Raw genomic sequence first — 16,150 nt, forward strand, 5'->3', positions numbered from 1 at the left:
AAGCGTCTTGCCTTCAGCTCAGGTCATGATCCCAGGGTCCTGGGATTGAGCCCCGAATCGGGCTCCCTGCTCTACAGGTAGTCTGCTTCTCCCTCTCCCTTTGCCTGCCTCTCTGTCTGCTTGTGATCTCCCTCTCTTTCTCTCTCTCTCTCTGTCAAATAAATAAATAAAATAAAAAAATAGAAGTTCTTAATTTTCATTTTTTAAAAAATCATAGTAAAAAGGAACTGGTTGAATTTGAATAAGACTTTGTTTTTATTGATTTTGCATATTTTTACTTTAAATTGTCTTTATATCAGAAGACTGGTAGTAATAACCTGGGAAACAGATTTTTAAACATTGTAGTCAAATGTTTATGTAAGTAATTTATAAGCACATTTGAGTCTTTTAAAAAAGATTTTATTTATTTATTTAAGACAGAAAGAGAGGACACAAGCCGGGGTGAGGGTGGCACCGAGGGAGAAACAACCCACTGAGCAGAGGGCCTGATGCAGCCCTCGATCCCAGAACCTTGGGATCATGACCTGAGTCAAAGGCAGGTGCTTAACCCAGCAGCCACCCAGGTGTGCCCTGCATTTGAGCCTTAATGAAGTTTGTGGAGGTCTGGAGAGAAGTTGGGTTTATTTATCCAGTTTTAATTCACATTGGACTCAAAACTACAGTAAAGTAAGACACTAATCGTTTAAATATCTGTTTCATTTATTGCTATTCCCTAACACCTGCAAAGTTATCTGTTGGCAGTCTTTTTTTTTTTTTTTTTAAAGATTTTATTTATATGAGAGGGCAAGAGCCAGAGAACAAGAGCGGATGACAGCACAACCAGGGTGAAGGGCAGAGGAAGAAGCAGGCTCCCTGCTGAGCAGGAGCCCAAAGCAGGGCTCCATCCCAGGACTCTCGGATCATGACCTGAGCCAAAGGCAGATGCTTAACTGACTGGGCCACCCAGGCTCACCCCTTTTGGCTATCTTTTTAAACATAAGTTCCCTCTCTTACCTGCACAGTCTTGTCTCTCTCTCTCTCTTTTTTAAAAGATTTTATTTATTTATTTAACAGCGATCACAAGTAAGCAGAGAGATAGAGGAGGAAGCAGGCAGAGAGCCTGATATGGGGCTCAATCCCAGGACCCTGGGATCATGACCTGAGCCAAAGGCAGAGGCTTTAACCCACTGAGCCACCCAGGGGCCCCACAGTCTTATCTCTTATGTCCTAGGTACTATGCTAGACATATTCTCCATCTTTCAGTAGCTTGTAGTTCATTAGGGGAGGCTGGTGGGTATACCAGTAGTAATGATCAGTGGGATAAGGGTTGTAACAGAAGGAACATGGTGTTGTTCAGAGTTACAAGAAGGGGACCAATTAATTTTGTTTAGGAGTGGGGAAAATGAAACTCTTCCCAGAGAGAGTTGGCATTTTATTTGCCCTTTGTTTCTTTCTGGCTCTTCTTGAGTGTAGCCCCACTTTACCAAAACCTTTTCTTAGTTTTCTTGGGACCCTTCATATTACAGCATATCATCACTTTATTCATACCACTCACCATGGAGTATCTTTATTTTCAACTACTGAAATCTTGCTTATATTTCAGGGCTGGGCTTAGATTCTCCACCAATACATCTCCCTTACTGTATCTTTCTCAGAACTTGGCTGTATTTTGTAGTGCATCGCATAGTGAATTACTAATGTTAGGCAAAACAGTGATGTATTCATGTGGTAAGGAAGTATCACATTTTTTACTGCATTCCCTGTAGGAATTTAAAACAATGCTGGGCTTGGGACACCTGGGTGGCTCAGTGGGTTAAGCCTCTGCCTTCAGCTAAGGTCATGGTCTCAGGGTTGGTCTCAGGGTCCTGGGATCGAGCCCCACATCGGGCTCTCTGCTTAGCAGGGAGTCTGCCTCCCCCTCTCTCTGCCTGCCTCTCTCGTCTACTTGTGATCTCTCTCTCAAATAAATAAATAAAATCTTTAAAACAAAACAAAAACAATGCTGGGCTTATAGTAGATGCTTATTTCTTTTGGTTTAATTGACATAGCTGAAATTTACTTAAATCATCCTTTCATTGATTCAGCAGGTTTATAGTGGGTGTCTACAGTGTGCCAAGCACTGTTGCAGGTGCTGGAAATAAAGCAGGAAACAAAGCAGAAAAGGTCCCTGTCTTCATGGAGCTTATTACTTAAATTCTTTTAGCTATAGCGTGCCAGATTTCTGTCATGGTTGGTCAGGTTCAAGTTATTTTTTAAGAAATGTTCTTCTGTCTATAAACATTGAATGAAAAGTTTTGTTATTAAAAATTTGCCTAGAACTATTCCTTTTCTTCTATTTCCCATCTTAGTGAATAGAACCATATCCATCAAAGTTCCAAAACCTGTCATCCTAAATTTTATCTTCTTTATGGTGCATCTCATTCTAATCATGCAGCATGTTCTGTTGATTTTTATCCCGCTAAAATGTCTCCCATCCATCACACTTTCTTCATCATAGTGCAGCTGACTTAATCTGGGCATGAATCCTTTTGTCTGAACTACTGCAGTAGTCACCAATTTGAGAGAATGTAAAGTTGGGCAAAGACATAGTGTCTGTTTTTTAAATTTTTTAATGTATTTAATTTTTATATTTATATATATTTTATGTATTTTATATATTTTATATATATATTTATATATAAAAATTTATGTATAAGAATGTTATAATTTAACATCCTTACATCATATTTACTAGGCACTAGGGACTGTCCTGAGTGCTTTACAAATACAAATTCACACTCAGTCCTTTGAGAACCTTATGAGCTATGTGTTGTTATTATCCCCATCTTACCGGCAGGTGGACAGGGGCATAAAGTAGTTTGTCTGAGGTCACACAGCCGGGATCCAAATGCAGTCAGTCGGGCTCCAGAGTTGATACTCTTAATTGCTGTGCCTCATCGCTTCTTGTTGAGGTAGAGAAACGTGCAAACGTATTTCAGCATACTGTGTATGGCACGTGTTAACGACTGAGTTATGCATAAGGTCTGATGGGTGTACAGAGGCAGAGCACGTAGCCCACCCTCAACAAAGCCTTCCTAAAAAAAACTGACACCTGAGCTGAGGCATCAAGATGGGAAAGATTTTCTAGGCAGAAGGAACGACAGAAGCATATACTGAAGAGTAAAATAGCATGACAGCTGCAGGGGAAGGTACAAGCAGTTCCTAATCACCAAAGGTCAACATTTATTTAACACATTTATTTGAGTAACGCCACTTGCCAAGCACAGTTCTTGGTATTAGAGTTACAGCTGAGGCCAGGACAGCAAGGTCCTGGAGTACAGTGTAGTGGGCAAAGGGCAAACAAGATGTTATCTAATGGTGGGCCAGTGCTTGTGTGATAATACAGTAGTAGTAATCGCAGCAGCAAACATCTGAATGATAGGTAGCGTTCCAAGGATTAACCATTTAATTATCATAGCATCTGTGAGCTAAGGACTGTTGTTGCTTCCACATAACAGAAGGGGATTCTGAAATACAGAATTGGTTGAGCAATTACCTGATGACTTACCCAATGACACTACACAGCTAATGTGTTAGCTGGGATTCCTACTTGTGTGGTTTCAGAACTTGGATTCTTAACTGGCCTATCATTGAGGTGAATGATAAATGCATTTGCTCTTATTCAGGTTTTTTAAACTATAGAGTACTGTAGAGACTGGTACAACATGCGTGTTCCCATCGTCCAGAATTAAATATTAACAGCTTATCGTAATTGTTCTTATTTATAGAATTTAAAAATTTTTTGTTTTAAAATTATTTTTTAAAAGATTTTACTTACTCATTTGAGAGAGAGCGAGAGAGCACAAGCAGTATGAGGGGAGAGGAAGCAGGCTCCCCACTGAGCAGGGAGCCCACCACCACCGTGAGGCTTGATCCCAGGACCCCCAGGATCATGACCGGAGCCAAAGGCAGACACTTAACAGACTGAGCCACCCAGGCGCCCCTATAGTTTTTTTTTTTTTTTTTAAGAAAAAAATTCTAGGTAAAATTGAGTCCCCTTCCTACTGCTCTCCAGTCACATTCTTTTTCTTCCTCAGAGGGAGCCATTCTGATGACTTTGATGAACATCTTCCCTGTCTGTTTTTAATTCATTATTTGAGAAGGTAATTATTTGAGAAGGGTGCTGAAGCCAGAGTGAGTCTGAATCCTGGTTCGTCTCTTCTTGGCTGCGTGACAGGAAGCAAGTTACTTCACCTCCCTGTACATCAGTGTTTATCTGTAGGGAGGGGATAACGATAGCACCAGGCCTGTGGTAGTTATTGTGAGGATTATGCATTTGGATCAACAAACACATTGTAATGACCTTAGAACAGTCCCAGGCACATAACGCGTTTAATATGTTTTAATCATTACCACTGTAATTATTACTGTTTGTGTCCATCAAAACGGTTTGGGGTTTTTAAAAAATGTACATAAATGGAATTATTTTACCTCTTTAAAAATTTATTTTTAATTTGAAATTCATGAATATGGTTTAAAGAATTAGAAGGCTTGCTACAAAAATTAGTTATCTCCCGATTCCTCCTCCCTCCCTTTCTCCCAGCAAAAAAGGAATATTCTCCCCAGAGCCAGTTGTTTTCAACATCCTTAACTAATTATTTAAGGATACATCTCTGTATTTCTAAATAATGTTCTTATGTGACTACTTTTTACTTTCCAATTTTTGCCTATATCTTGATTTCCCTTCACGGAAGAGAATAGTCACAACTGTCCCCCGTGCACCTCCACACTTCTGTTTTCTCATCCTCCCAGTTAGTTTTCATTGTTGTTACATCATTATTCAGTCTTTACATGATTGTGACCATGGAAAAACTCTTGACAGCTGAGATATTTAGGATGCTATGGTTAGTTTCCTGTACACTTTTTTGTTAATAATAGTCTTTGTTGTTATTTGCCTAGTTTTCTTTTTTTTTTTTCTTTTTTTTTTTTTTAAGATTTTATTTATTTATTTATTTGACAGGGATCACAAGTAGGCAGAGAGGCAGGCAGAGACAGAGAGAGGGGGAAGCAGGCTCCCTGATGAGCAGAGAGCCCGATGTGGGGCTCGATCCCAGGATCCTGGGATCGTGACCTGAGCGGAAGGCAGAGGCTTTAACCCACTGAGCCACCCAGGCACCCCACCTAGTTTTCTATTAACAACTAGTTTGCCCCTAAATTCATCCCCAGCAATTCAGCTCTTATCTTCAGACATACAGGCATTCTAGCATTTCATCATCTTGAGAAAGTTTCTTCTGGAACATTCTAACCTTTTTCATTGGTATGTTAAATGTCTCACATAACTATTTTTCTGGGTTCTCCCTTCACTATACTCCTTCACCTTTCTCTACTGACATTTGTATCCCGTGTTGGTGGTAAGTGGTTTAGTGCTATTCTGATTCCTTTTTTTTTTTTTAAGATATATTTATTTATTTTAGAAAGCAAGCAGGGGAGGGGGGAGGGAGAGAGTACCTCAAGCAGATCCCCCCACTGAGCATGGAGCCCCCTCCAACCCCAAGATCATGACCTGAGTCAAAACCAAGAGCTGTACACTCAAGTGACTAAGCCACCCAGACTCTCCTATTCTGATTCTTGATGCGTTCTCTTGATTTTGTTTTCCTTTCTTAAAGCTTTTAGAATTTTTAGAATTTTTTACCCTGATGTTCTAGAATGTCCCAGAAATGTCTGGATGAGTGTCTATGCTAGTGGGCCTCTGCTCTGAAAATTCATGTCCTTCAGTTCTGAGAAAATTTTCTGGAGTTATTTCTTTATGATTTGTTCACCTTGTTTTGTTGTTGTTGTTGTTGTTGTGTTGTTATTGTTGTTCTGATTCTTCATTTCTAGAATCACAGTTCTTTAGATATTGACCTTCCTAGACCATTCTCTAAATTCTATTTCCTTTCCAGTTTTAATTGTGTATTTAATTTTTTCAGAACTATTGTTTTCTTGATTTTTTAAAAAGATTTTATTTATTTATTTATTTGACAGAGACACAGTGAGAGAGGGAACACAAGCTAGTGGGAGAGGGAGAAGCAGGCTCCCCACTGAGCAGGGAGCCCCCGACACAGGGCTTGATTCCAGGAGCCTGGGATCATGACCTGAGCCAAAGGATCTAAAGTCGGTTAGTCTCTCTTGAGGATATTAATAATTACTTTTTCTTTCTTGGTTTTTCTTCTTCCTGCAGAGTTCCTTTTCCTATTTATTTTGGCTCCTGTTTAATATTGTAGCTTTTTCGAAAATGTTCAGTAATTCTTTGCTATCTGCTCATATTGAAGAGTGGAGGACTAAAAAGCTGCTTTCAAAGCATTGTGTAAGAATATCCAGATGGGAGAGTAGCAGAGCCTTCTCTGGAAAATACCATGAGCCCACCATGGAACAAAGCTGAAGATAGTCACGCTGGGGATTCCCTGAGGAAGCTATGCAGCCAGATCACCTGACAAAGTTGTATAGATTGGAAATGATGAATACAAAGTCAAATAAATATTGGCTACCTCAATATCATTCTCTGTTCTTTTAAGAACTGACCCTGAAATTTTGCAGTTTGCTTGGTTATCCCAGTTGAAGTTTCTTAGTGGGAATGCCTTTGTTTTCAGATTATTTTTAAGAATCAAGTTTGAGATTTTTGAAAATATATATGTACTCCTTTAGTTTGCTCTCACCTTTGCCTTTTTAACCTCATTTTCCTTTTATTAGGCCAATATATTAGATCTAAGAACTCAAAAGGAATGACAGTGTTCTTTGGAAGATTTTGCACTGATGGCTTTTACCCTTTTAGGAGTGACAGTTGTCTTTAGAGCACTTGGAGGTGATGGAGTCAGGTTTTCTCCTCGCTTTGACTTCTATTAATGCCACCTATTTTCCCGACAGCCCCTCTTGTTCCAGAAACAGAAATGATTAGTCTGTGTAAGACCACTTCGATTAATGGTCCTACTGTTAATGGTTAATATGGCAGATCTGAAAGGCCACATACCAAAAGACCGAAGACTCTGAATTTCTTACGATAATTTCTATTTCTTTCTGGAATTCTGGGTATCTAGAATTTTTTCAGGTTAGTGTTTTGATTAGTAGAAGAAGGATAGCTTCAGGGAAAAAAGTCCTATACTAGCTAATCCTTTTGTACTTGTTCCTGATGACCTTCAAGCCAAGAAAGATGAAGGAAGACTGGACTGAAGATAAAAAAGGTGAGTAAAGCAGAAAAAAGTTTGGTGTTATATATGTAAAGTAATGTGTTTTATAAGTTAACAAAAAGTTACCTTGACCTTTTCCCTACTACTTATCCTACTGGAGATATGGAAGTTAGGAGTGTGGGTGTCCATGGCAACATTAAAAAAAATAATTATAAAAGTAAGCTCTATGCTCAGTGTGGGACTCATTGACCCAGGGATTAAGAGTCCCATACTCTACTAAGGGAGCCAGCGAGGCACCCCCATGACAACAGTTTTTTTAAATTAACATTTATTAGAGAATGCACGATGGGGAGGGGCAGAGGGAAAGGGAGAGAATCCCAAGCAGACCCCACGCTAAGTGCTGAGCCTGACTTCCAAGATCACGACCTGAGCTGAAACTGAGTCCGTCCCTCAACTGACTGTACTACCCAGGTGACCTGACAGCATTGTTTTTTAATGTCAGCAGCTGCATTGTGGGGTAATTGCTAATAAGTTGCAAAGTAAATATTAATTAAAAGGCCAACATTTTAATGAGTTGTAATGGTTTTGGGAGGTATGGGTCAAAAAGTTGTTTTGAGGGCTGAGTAGACTGGAACTAAAGATTTATTATATGAGAAAGTATGATGGAAGATAAAGCTGTCTAGGTAGTTTGGGGTCTTGTTGTGGAGGTCCAGGCCAAAAAATGTATTTGTAGTTTATCATGTGGCAGTCCTGGAATGTTTTGAACAGCACCAGGACATGATGAAAATGAAATTTTAGAAGTATTGATTTGCCAGGAATATGGAAAATAATTACTTCCTTTCAACAAGGTATATTGACTACCTACCATTTGCTGTAAGTATGTGCCAGGCACTGAAGTTACAAAGATGAGTAAAATAGTCCCTGCCTTTGGAAATAACTACTCAGTAGAAGAAGATATATTAAGATTTTTTTTTTAAATTTAAGTAAGTGCAATGATAATGGTGTAGCAGAGGTGCTATCAGAGCACAGAGGAAGGAACTTCACCCACCTAGGAATTCGTGAGTGGGTTTTCTGGTGGATGTGATAACAGCATCTCAAAAAATGAAGGAATGTAGTAAAAAATTGGGGAAGAACATTCCAGGCAGAGGGAACAGTATAACAAAGGCATAGAAACAGAGGTAAACATGTTTCTTTCTTTTCTTTTCTTTCTTTCTATCTTCCTTTCTTTCGATTTTATCTATTTATTTGATGAGAGAGAGAAAGAGAGTGAGCAGCAGGCAGAGGGAGAGGGAGAAGCAGGCTCTCCAAGTCCGATGCAGGGCTTGATTCCATGACTCTGGGACCATGACCTGAGCCCAAGACAGATGCCGAATGACTGAGCCACCCTGGCACTCAAATATATTAATTTCATACAACTATGGGCACTTCTGGTTTGCTGTATTCTGAAGCTAAGTGAAGAGAAGAGTAGTGTTTGAAGTTAGCAAGGACTTTGCATGCCTTTCTTGTATTCAAGGTGAGAGGTGCTGCAGGCCTGAATGAGAGAAGTTGTGGTAAGGAGGGTTTCTTCTAGAAAATGTAGGGGTAACATCACTAGAACTAAGTGATTGGATTTCGGGGACAAGGATAAAGGAAGAGCCTCGAATTGCTCTTAGATTTCTGCCTGGGTAATCAGGTAGATTAGTAGCACCATTAACTAAGAATGGATGAGAGAGTAGCAGATTTGGAGTGAATGCAGTATGGGAGATTTTGACATCCAGGTCCAGCAGAGATTTATTTAAATATATCCAAAGCATGGGAGACTTAAGAGCTAGGGATTCTTTGGGGTTAGCTGCTGTAGGTGCATTCCAACCACAAATGTACATCAGATGTAGGTGGTTCTTCGAAGCAGAAAGAAAACGGTACATAGAGGAGCGGTAATGTTTGAGCAGCGGTAGAGGATGTCTTACAAAGGAGATTGATCGTAACTTCTCCAAAGCAGGACAGCCAAGGGCTATATCACAGAACTCAAGGAATAGAGAGTTTATGTTTGAAATGAGCTAAATATCAAATGTTCCAGTGGAGGCTAATTAAATATGTTCTAAAACCTTGCCAAGTAGATATGACAATTTGGTGATCTTTGTTCTCAGGAGAAAGGGAAGGAGTGAGAGCGTAACTAGAGAGGTGCACAGGGGTGAGAAAAGGATTCTGATAAAAGTGGAAAAATGACTGAGCATGTTTATATAGTGAAGGTGATGATAGCAGCTAACGCTTACTGAAAATATACTGAATTCCAGACCTCCCTCTAAGGGCTTTCCATGTGTTAACTCATTTACTCTTCACAGCAGCCCTATGAAGTAGACACTGTTCTCCTCATTTTACTTGAGGAGAGTTTACCACAGAGAGATTGTTAATATGGTTGACAACTGGTCAAAGAGCAGAATGAGAATTTGAACACGAGGATTCTGACAAAACAGCCCAGTTATTTGCCACTGGCCTATACTGCCTCCATAGAACCATGGAGCTTGTAGATAGAGGGGAGAGCACTGATCATTAATTGATCAAGACTGGGAAAGACTAGAGGGGATAAAGTCAGGAACCTAGGTTTGAGTTTTGGTCTTAAACAAGACTAGGGATATTTTATTCTTGAAGACCAGAAACTAGGGCTACAGGTGGAGGTCGTGAGTTTGTGGGTGGGAGAGGGGAATTGGGAAGTTTAGGAATTTAATCACATCACACTTTTCCCATCAAGTACATATTTATTATTAAATTTATACTTTTTTATTGTTAAACATAACACAGATAAGGAAAACTGCTGAAAACAAATGTATATCTTATCGTGAACTCCTATAAGATGTAACAACCTCTGGGTGAAAGAAATTATCAGCCGGTCCAGAAACTCTGTGCTCCATTCCGATTAAAACCCTCTTTTTCTCCCCAAGTATTACCACTATCTTAACATTTATGGTAATGATGTTTTTGTTTTTCTTAGAATTTTAGCAGCCCTGAGTATGTCTAAATCCTGCGTTTAAGTTTTTCCTTCCTTTTTGCTCCTTTGTCCTTTAAATCTCAACCTACAGATGGCTCCTCAGTCTCTCTTTTTCCTTGCCATTTGATTTGATGAAGAAACCAGGTGTTGACCTGTTGAATTTCCGACAGTCTGGATTTTGCTGATTGAATACCTATGGTGAGGCTAACACGTTCATTTGTTTTTTGTATTTCCTTTAAACTGGTACTTGGATCTGGAGTTGTGCTAGTATGGTAGCAACTAGCCACATGTGTCTGTTGAACACTTGAAGTGTAGCTAGTCCAAATTGAGATATGCTATAAGTATAAAATGCACATTTACTTGAAAGATTTATTATAAAAATAATATGAAATGTCAGTAATTTTATATTGACTGTATATTGAAATGATATTTTGGATATATTGGGTTAAATTTATTAAAACATAATTTCCACCTAATTCATTTTACTCTTTGTAATGTGGTTACTAGAAAACTTAAATACATCTGTGCCTTGTATTATGTTTCTGTTGGGCAGCGCTGATCTACAGGCTTAATCAGATTTGGGTTTTATTTTATTATTTTTTGCAAGACTACTTCATAAATAAGAGTGTGCTCTTTTGTTAGGAGGCACATAGTGTCTGGTTATTGTTCTTCTTGTGATGTCAGCAGTGATTGATACTAAATGCTGAGATATCTTAATTCATTAGAGTGTGCAAAACTGTGAGTTCTAAGGAAATCACTCCTTTACTCATTTATTATTGCCTCATCTGTTATCTAGTTATCCAGGGAGGATTAATGCTTGATTCTTTATCTTTATTAACCAGTTTTTAAAATGAATGATCTTCCTATTCAAAAGTGATAAATTACTTTTCTTTGTATCATTATGAATTCATAGCTTTAAACATATTTGATGTCATTTAGTGCATTGCCATTATTATGTTTACTGCTGCTAACATATTCCCATCTCTGGCCTGTGGGAATCTTTTCAAGTTGGTTCCTGAATCCTTTTGACACAACTCTACTAGTCTTTGTTTGCTTTTAAACTCTGCTTTGTCTGTAGTGATATCCCTTTTTTTGTACTTGAAATTGACAATTTATATCTTTTTTTTTTTACCCCCTTGGTCATTCTATTTTTACTCTTTTCAAAAAACTGGTTTTGGGTTTCATGGACTTTTCCTTTTTTTTTTTTTTTTCATTTTCTCTTTCAGTTTTCTGATTTCTCAAGTTAATCTCCTTCCTTCTGTTTGTTTTATGCTTCATTTCTTAAATGGGAAGTTTAGATTATTGGTTTGAGATTTTTTTTTTAAGATTTTATTTATTTATTTGAGAGGGAGAGAATGAGAGAGAGCACAAGAGGGGGAAAGTCAGAGGGAGAAGAAGACTCCTGCCAAGCAGGGAGCCTGATGTGGGACTCAATACCGGGACTCCAGGATCATGATCTGAGCAGAAGGCAGTTTCTTAACCAACTGAGCCACTCAGGTGCCCTCTTTTTTTAATATAAAGATTTACTGTTAAAATTTATAAGCAATGTTTTAGTGGCATCCCACACATGTTGATATGTTGTATTTTCTTTTTCATTTATTTAAAAATATTTTCTACTTTACCTTGAAACTTCCTCTTTGACTCCTGGGTTATTTAAATGTGTTTTGTTTAATTTTCAAATATTTGGCATTTCCCAGATTTTGTGTTGATTTCTCATTTAATTCTGTTGTGGTCAAAGAACGTACTGTGTATGATTTTAATTCTTTTAAATCTATTCTGGTTTGTTTTGTTACCTAGCATATGATCTATCTTGGTTAACTTTTTTCTAAAGCTCCACATTTCTCTCTTTCTCTCTCTCTCTCTCTCTCTCTATCTCTATCTCTACACCCAACGTAGGGCTTGAACTCACAATCCCAAGATCAAGAGTTGCATGCTCTACCTACCGAGCCACCCAGGTGCCTCTTAGTTTTAATGTTTTATATTGACCTGAAAAAAAAAAGTGTATTCTGTTGTTGGGTGGAGGGTTCTACAATGTCAGTTAGATCACACTGTTTGCTTGTGTTGTTCAAATCTCTGTATCCTTGCTGATGTTCTGTCTACTTATCTCAGTTACTGAGAGAGGAGTTTTGAACTCTCCAACCATAACTGTGGATTTGTCTCTTTTCCCTTTTAGTTCTATCAGTTTTTGTGTCCTGTATCAATGCTTTTTTGTTAGTTGCATACATGTTTGGGATTTGTTATGTCTTCTTGATGAATTGAGCCTTTTATAATTATATAATATTCTTCCTTGTCCCTGCTAATTGTCCTTGTTCATGGCCTTTGTCAATATAGCTACTTCAGTTTTTTCTTCTTTTACATTAGTGTTTGTATGGTATGTCTTTTTCCATCACTTTACTTTCTTTTGCCCTAGACTTTCATCTTTCCACACATAGAACTTTCTTCTCCAACAAGAAATATGGCTCCCATTATCTTGAATATATTTCCTTTCTAAATCCTTGATTACATAAAAAGTAGTTAAATAAGGGTTAACTCCTACCACTGGGCGGGGGAACCCAATGAAATAGAGGTCAAATTATGTTTATAGTGCTTTTTGTCTTTAGTCTGAGGGCATATAGTCTAAATACCGTGTTCAAAAGTTACTTGGGTTAATCTCCTTTTCCTCTACCCCCATCTGTTCTGATTGTTATTCTTTGAAATAAAATATAGTTAGATTCTTTTGTTTTTTTGTTTGTGTTCAGCTTTAAGGTCCCTCCCATCCTTATTTGTTTTAGTGTGTAAAACATTAACATACATATAAAAGTCATAACTATTCAAAACTAGTTAGACCTGAGCAGTGCCATTGCCTCCATCCCTTCCACCACGGAAGTAACCAATCTTATTAGTTTCTTTTTATCTGTATTTCTTTTGCTAAAATAAATATTTATGTATATTTACTTATTCCTCCCCCCATTCTTACACAAAAGGGAGTTATTATAATACTCCTTTGCACATGTTATTTAAAAAAAAAATTAACAAACTTTTTTGTTGTTGCAGTTTTAGGTTTGCAGAAAAACTGAGCGTAAAGGACAGAGTTCCCTTATATCTCCTTACCTAGCCCCTCCCCCACCCCGCTAACAACAACAGTTTCCCCTGTTATTAACATCTTACATTACTGTGGTACATTTTTTACATTTATGAGCAAATATTGATATGTTATTATTATCGTTATTGTTCTTATTGTTATCATTATTTATTAAGTAGGCTCTATACCCAGCATGGAGCCCAACACAGGGCTTGAACTCAAGACCCTGAGATCAAGACCTGAGCAAAGATCAAGAGTTGAATGCTTAACCCTCTGAGCCACCCAGACACCCCTTGATACATATTGTTAACTAAAGTCCATAGTTTACATTAGGACTCATTCTTTGTTTCATATATTCTTTGCATAGGTTTTGACAATTGTATGACATATACTCATCATTGCAGTTATCATTAAGAATCATTTCACTGCCCTGAAAACCTCTTGAGCTCTATCTATTCACTCCTTGCCCCCTCCCCTGGCAACCACTGACCTTTTTACCGTCTGCATAGTTTTTCCTTTTCCAGAATGTCATGGAGTGAAAATCATGTTTTATGTCGCCCTCTCAGATTGCCTTCTTTCACTCAGCAATATGCATTTAAAGTTCCCTCATGTCTTTTCATGGCTTGATAGCTCTTTTTTTTTTTTTTTAACACAACAACGTTCCATTGTATAGATATACTACAGTCTGTTATCCATTCGCCTATTAAAGGACATCTTGGTTGCTTCCAAGTTTTGGCAGTTTTGAATAAAGCTGCTATAAATATTCATGTGCAGGTTTTTGTGTGAACATAAGTTGGCAATGCATTGGGTAAATACCAAATATCATGATTGCTGGATTATATGGAAAGAGTATGTTTAGTTTTGTAACAAACTGCCAAACTGTCTTTCAAAATGGCTGTAGTATTTTACATTCACACCAGCAACAAATGAGAGTGAGTATCGGATGTTCCTTATCCTCCCCAGAATTTGATATTATCAGTGTTTAGGATTTTGGCCTAATAGGTGTGTAGTAATATCTTGTTGTTTTTATTTATTTTTTTTATTTTTGAGGGAGAGAGAGAAAACATAGTTGGGGCAGGGGGATTGAGGAGGGACAGAGGGAGAGGGAGAGAGAGAATCCTAAGTAGGCTCCATGCTGGGCTGATGTGGGGCTCGATCTCAGACCCTGAGATCATGAACTGAGCTGAAATTAAGAGTTGGAAGCTTAACCAGCTGAGCCCCCAGGTTTTAATTTGCAATTCCCTAGTGATGTGGTATAGAGCATCTTTTCATATGTTTATTTATCATCTTTATATGGGAAGATATGGGTTTAAATCTTTTGTCTATTTTTAAGTTGAGTTGTATTGTTGAGTTTTTTTTTTTTTTTTGTAAAGATTTTATTTATGAGAGAGAGAGAGAGCATGAGTGTTGGGGAGACAGCAGAGGGAGAGGGAGAAGCAGACTCCCTGCTGAGCAGGGAGCCCAAAAGGGAACTCAAACCTAGGACCTTGGGATCACGACCTGAGAAAAAAGACACTTAACCAACTGAGCCATCCAGGCTCATCCAGGCTCCCCAATTTTTTTTGTTTGTTTTTTTAAGATCTTGTTTTTAAGTCGTCTCTACACCCAACATGGGGCTCAAATTTACAATCCCAGGATCAAGAGTGGCATGCTCTTACTACCTGAACCAGCTGAGCCTGTATTGTTGAGTTTTAAGAGTTCTTTGTATAATTTGAATAACAGTCCTTTATCAAAAACAAAGCAAAGCAAAGCAAAACAAAACAAAACAAAAAAACAGTCCTTTATCAGGGTGTATTTTGCAAATATTTCATCCCAGTCTGTGGCTTATTTTTTCATTTCTTAACTGTGTCTCTATCACTTTGCTTTAAATTTCTCTAGGTTTCTTTTAGAAAGAAAGCTGTATCTTTTTAGTTCTTTTTGAAAAATCTCACAATATCTGTTTTTAAGTTGGGATATTTAGATTATTTACATTTAATGTAATTTTTAAAAATTGTGGTAAAACAGGGCGCCTGGGTGGCTCAGTGGGTTAAAGCCTCTGCCTTCGGCTCAGGTCATGATCCCAGAGTCCTGGGATCGAGCCCCATATCGGGCTCTCTGCTCAGCAGGGAACCTGCTTCCTCCTCTCTCTCTCTCTGCTTAATTGTGATCTCTGTCAAATAAATAAATAAGATCTTTTAAAAAAAATTGTGGTAAAACACACATAAAACTTATCCTAATCATTTACAGTTAGCAGTATTTAGTATATTCACGTTGTTGTGCAACTATCACTACTCTCCATCTCCAGAACTCTTTTTTTTTTTAAGGTTTTATTTATTTTAGAGGGAGATAGAGAGAGCACAAGCAGGCATGAATGGGGGAGGAGCAAAAGGAGGAGAGACTGTCAAGCAGATTCCACACTGAGCATGGAGCCTATCTGGGTCTTGATCTCATGACCTTGAGGTCATGACCTGAGGCAAAATCAAGAGTCAGAAGCTTAACTGACTAAGCCACCCAGGCGTCCCTCCAGAATTCTATCTTGGAAAATGGAAACTCTACTTATTAAGGAACAATTCCTCATTTCCCTCCTCCCCACAGCCTTTGGCAACCACTGTTCAACTTTCTGTCTCTGAATCTGACACCTCATAAGTGGAATCATACTGTATTTGTCCTGTGTGACTGGCTTGTTTCACTTAGCCAGAATTTCCTTTCTTTCTAAGGTTGAATACTATTCTGTTGTATGTATGTATCCCATTAAAAAAATCCATGCATCCATTAGTGGGCACTTGGGTTGCTTCCACGTCCAGCTGTTGTGACTAATGCTGTGAATGTGGTGTACAAATATCTCTTTGAGTCCCTCCTTCCAATTCTTTTGGGTGTAGGACCAGAAGTGGAATCATCACGTCATATAGTAATTCTGTTTTAGTTTTTTGAAGAACTGCCATACTGTCTTCATTTCACATTCCCACCAACAGTGCGCAAAGATTCTAATTCCTTCCCTTTCTCCTCAACACTTGTTTTCTGCAT

This window comes from Martes martes, assembly GCF_963455335.1.
Source record: "Martes martes genome assembly, chromosome: 9".
NCBI classification, from domain to species: Eukaryota; Metazoa; Chordata; class Mammalia; order Carnivora; family Mustelidae; genus Martes; species Martes martes.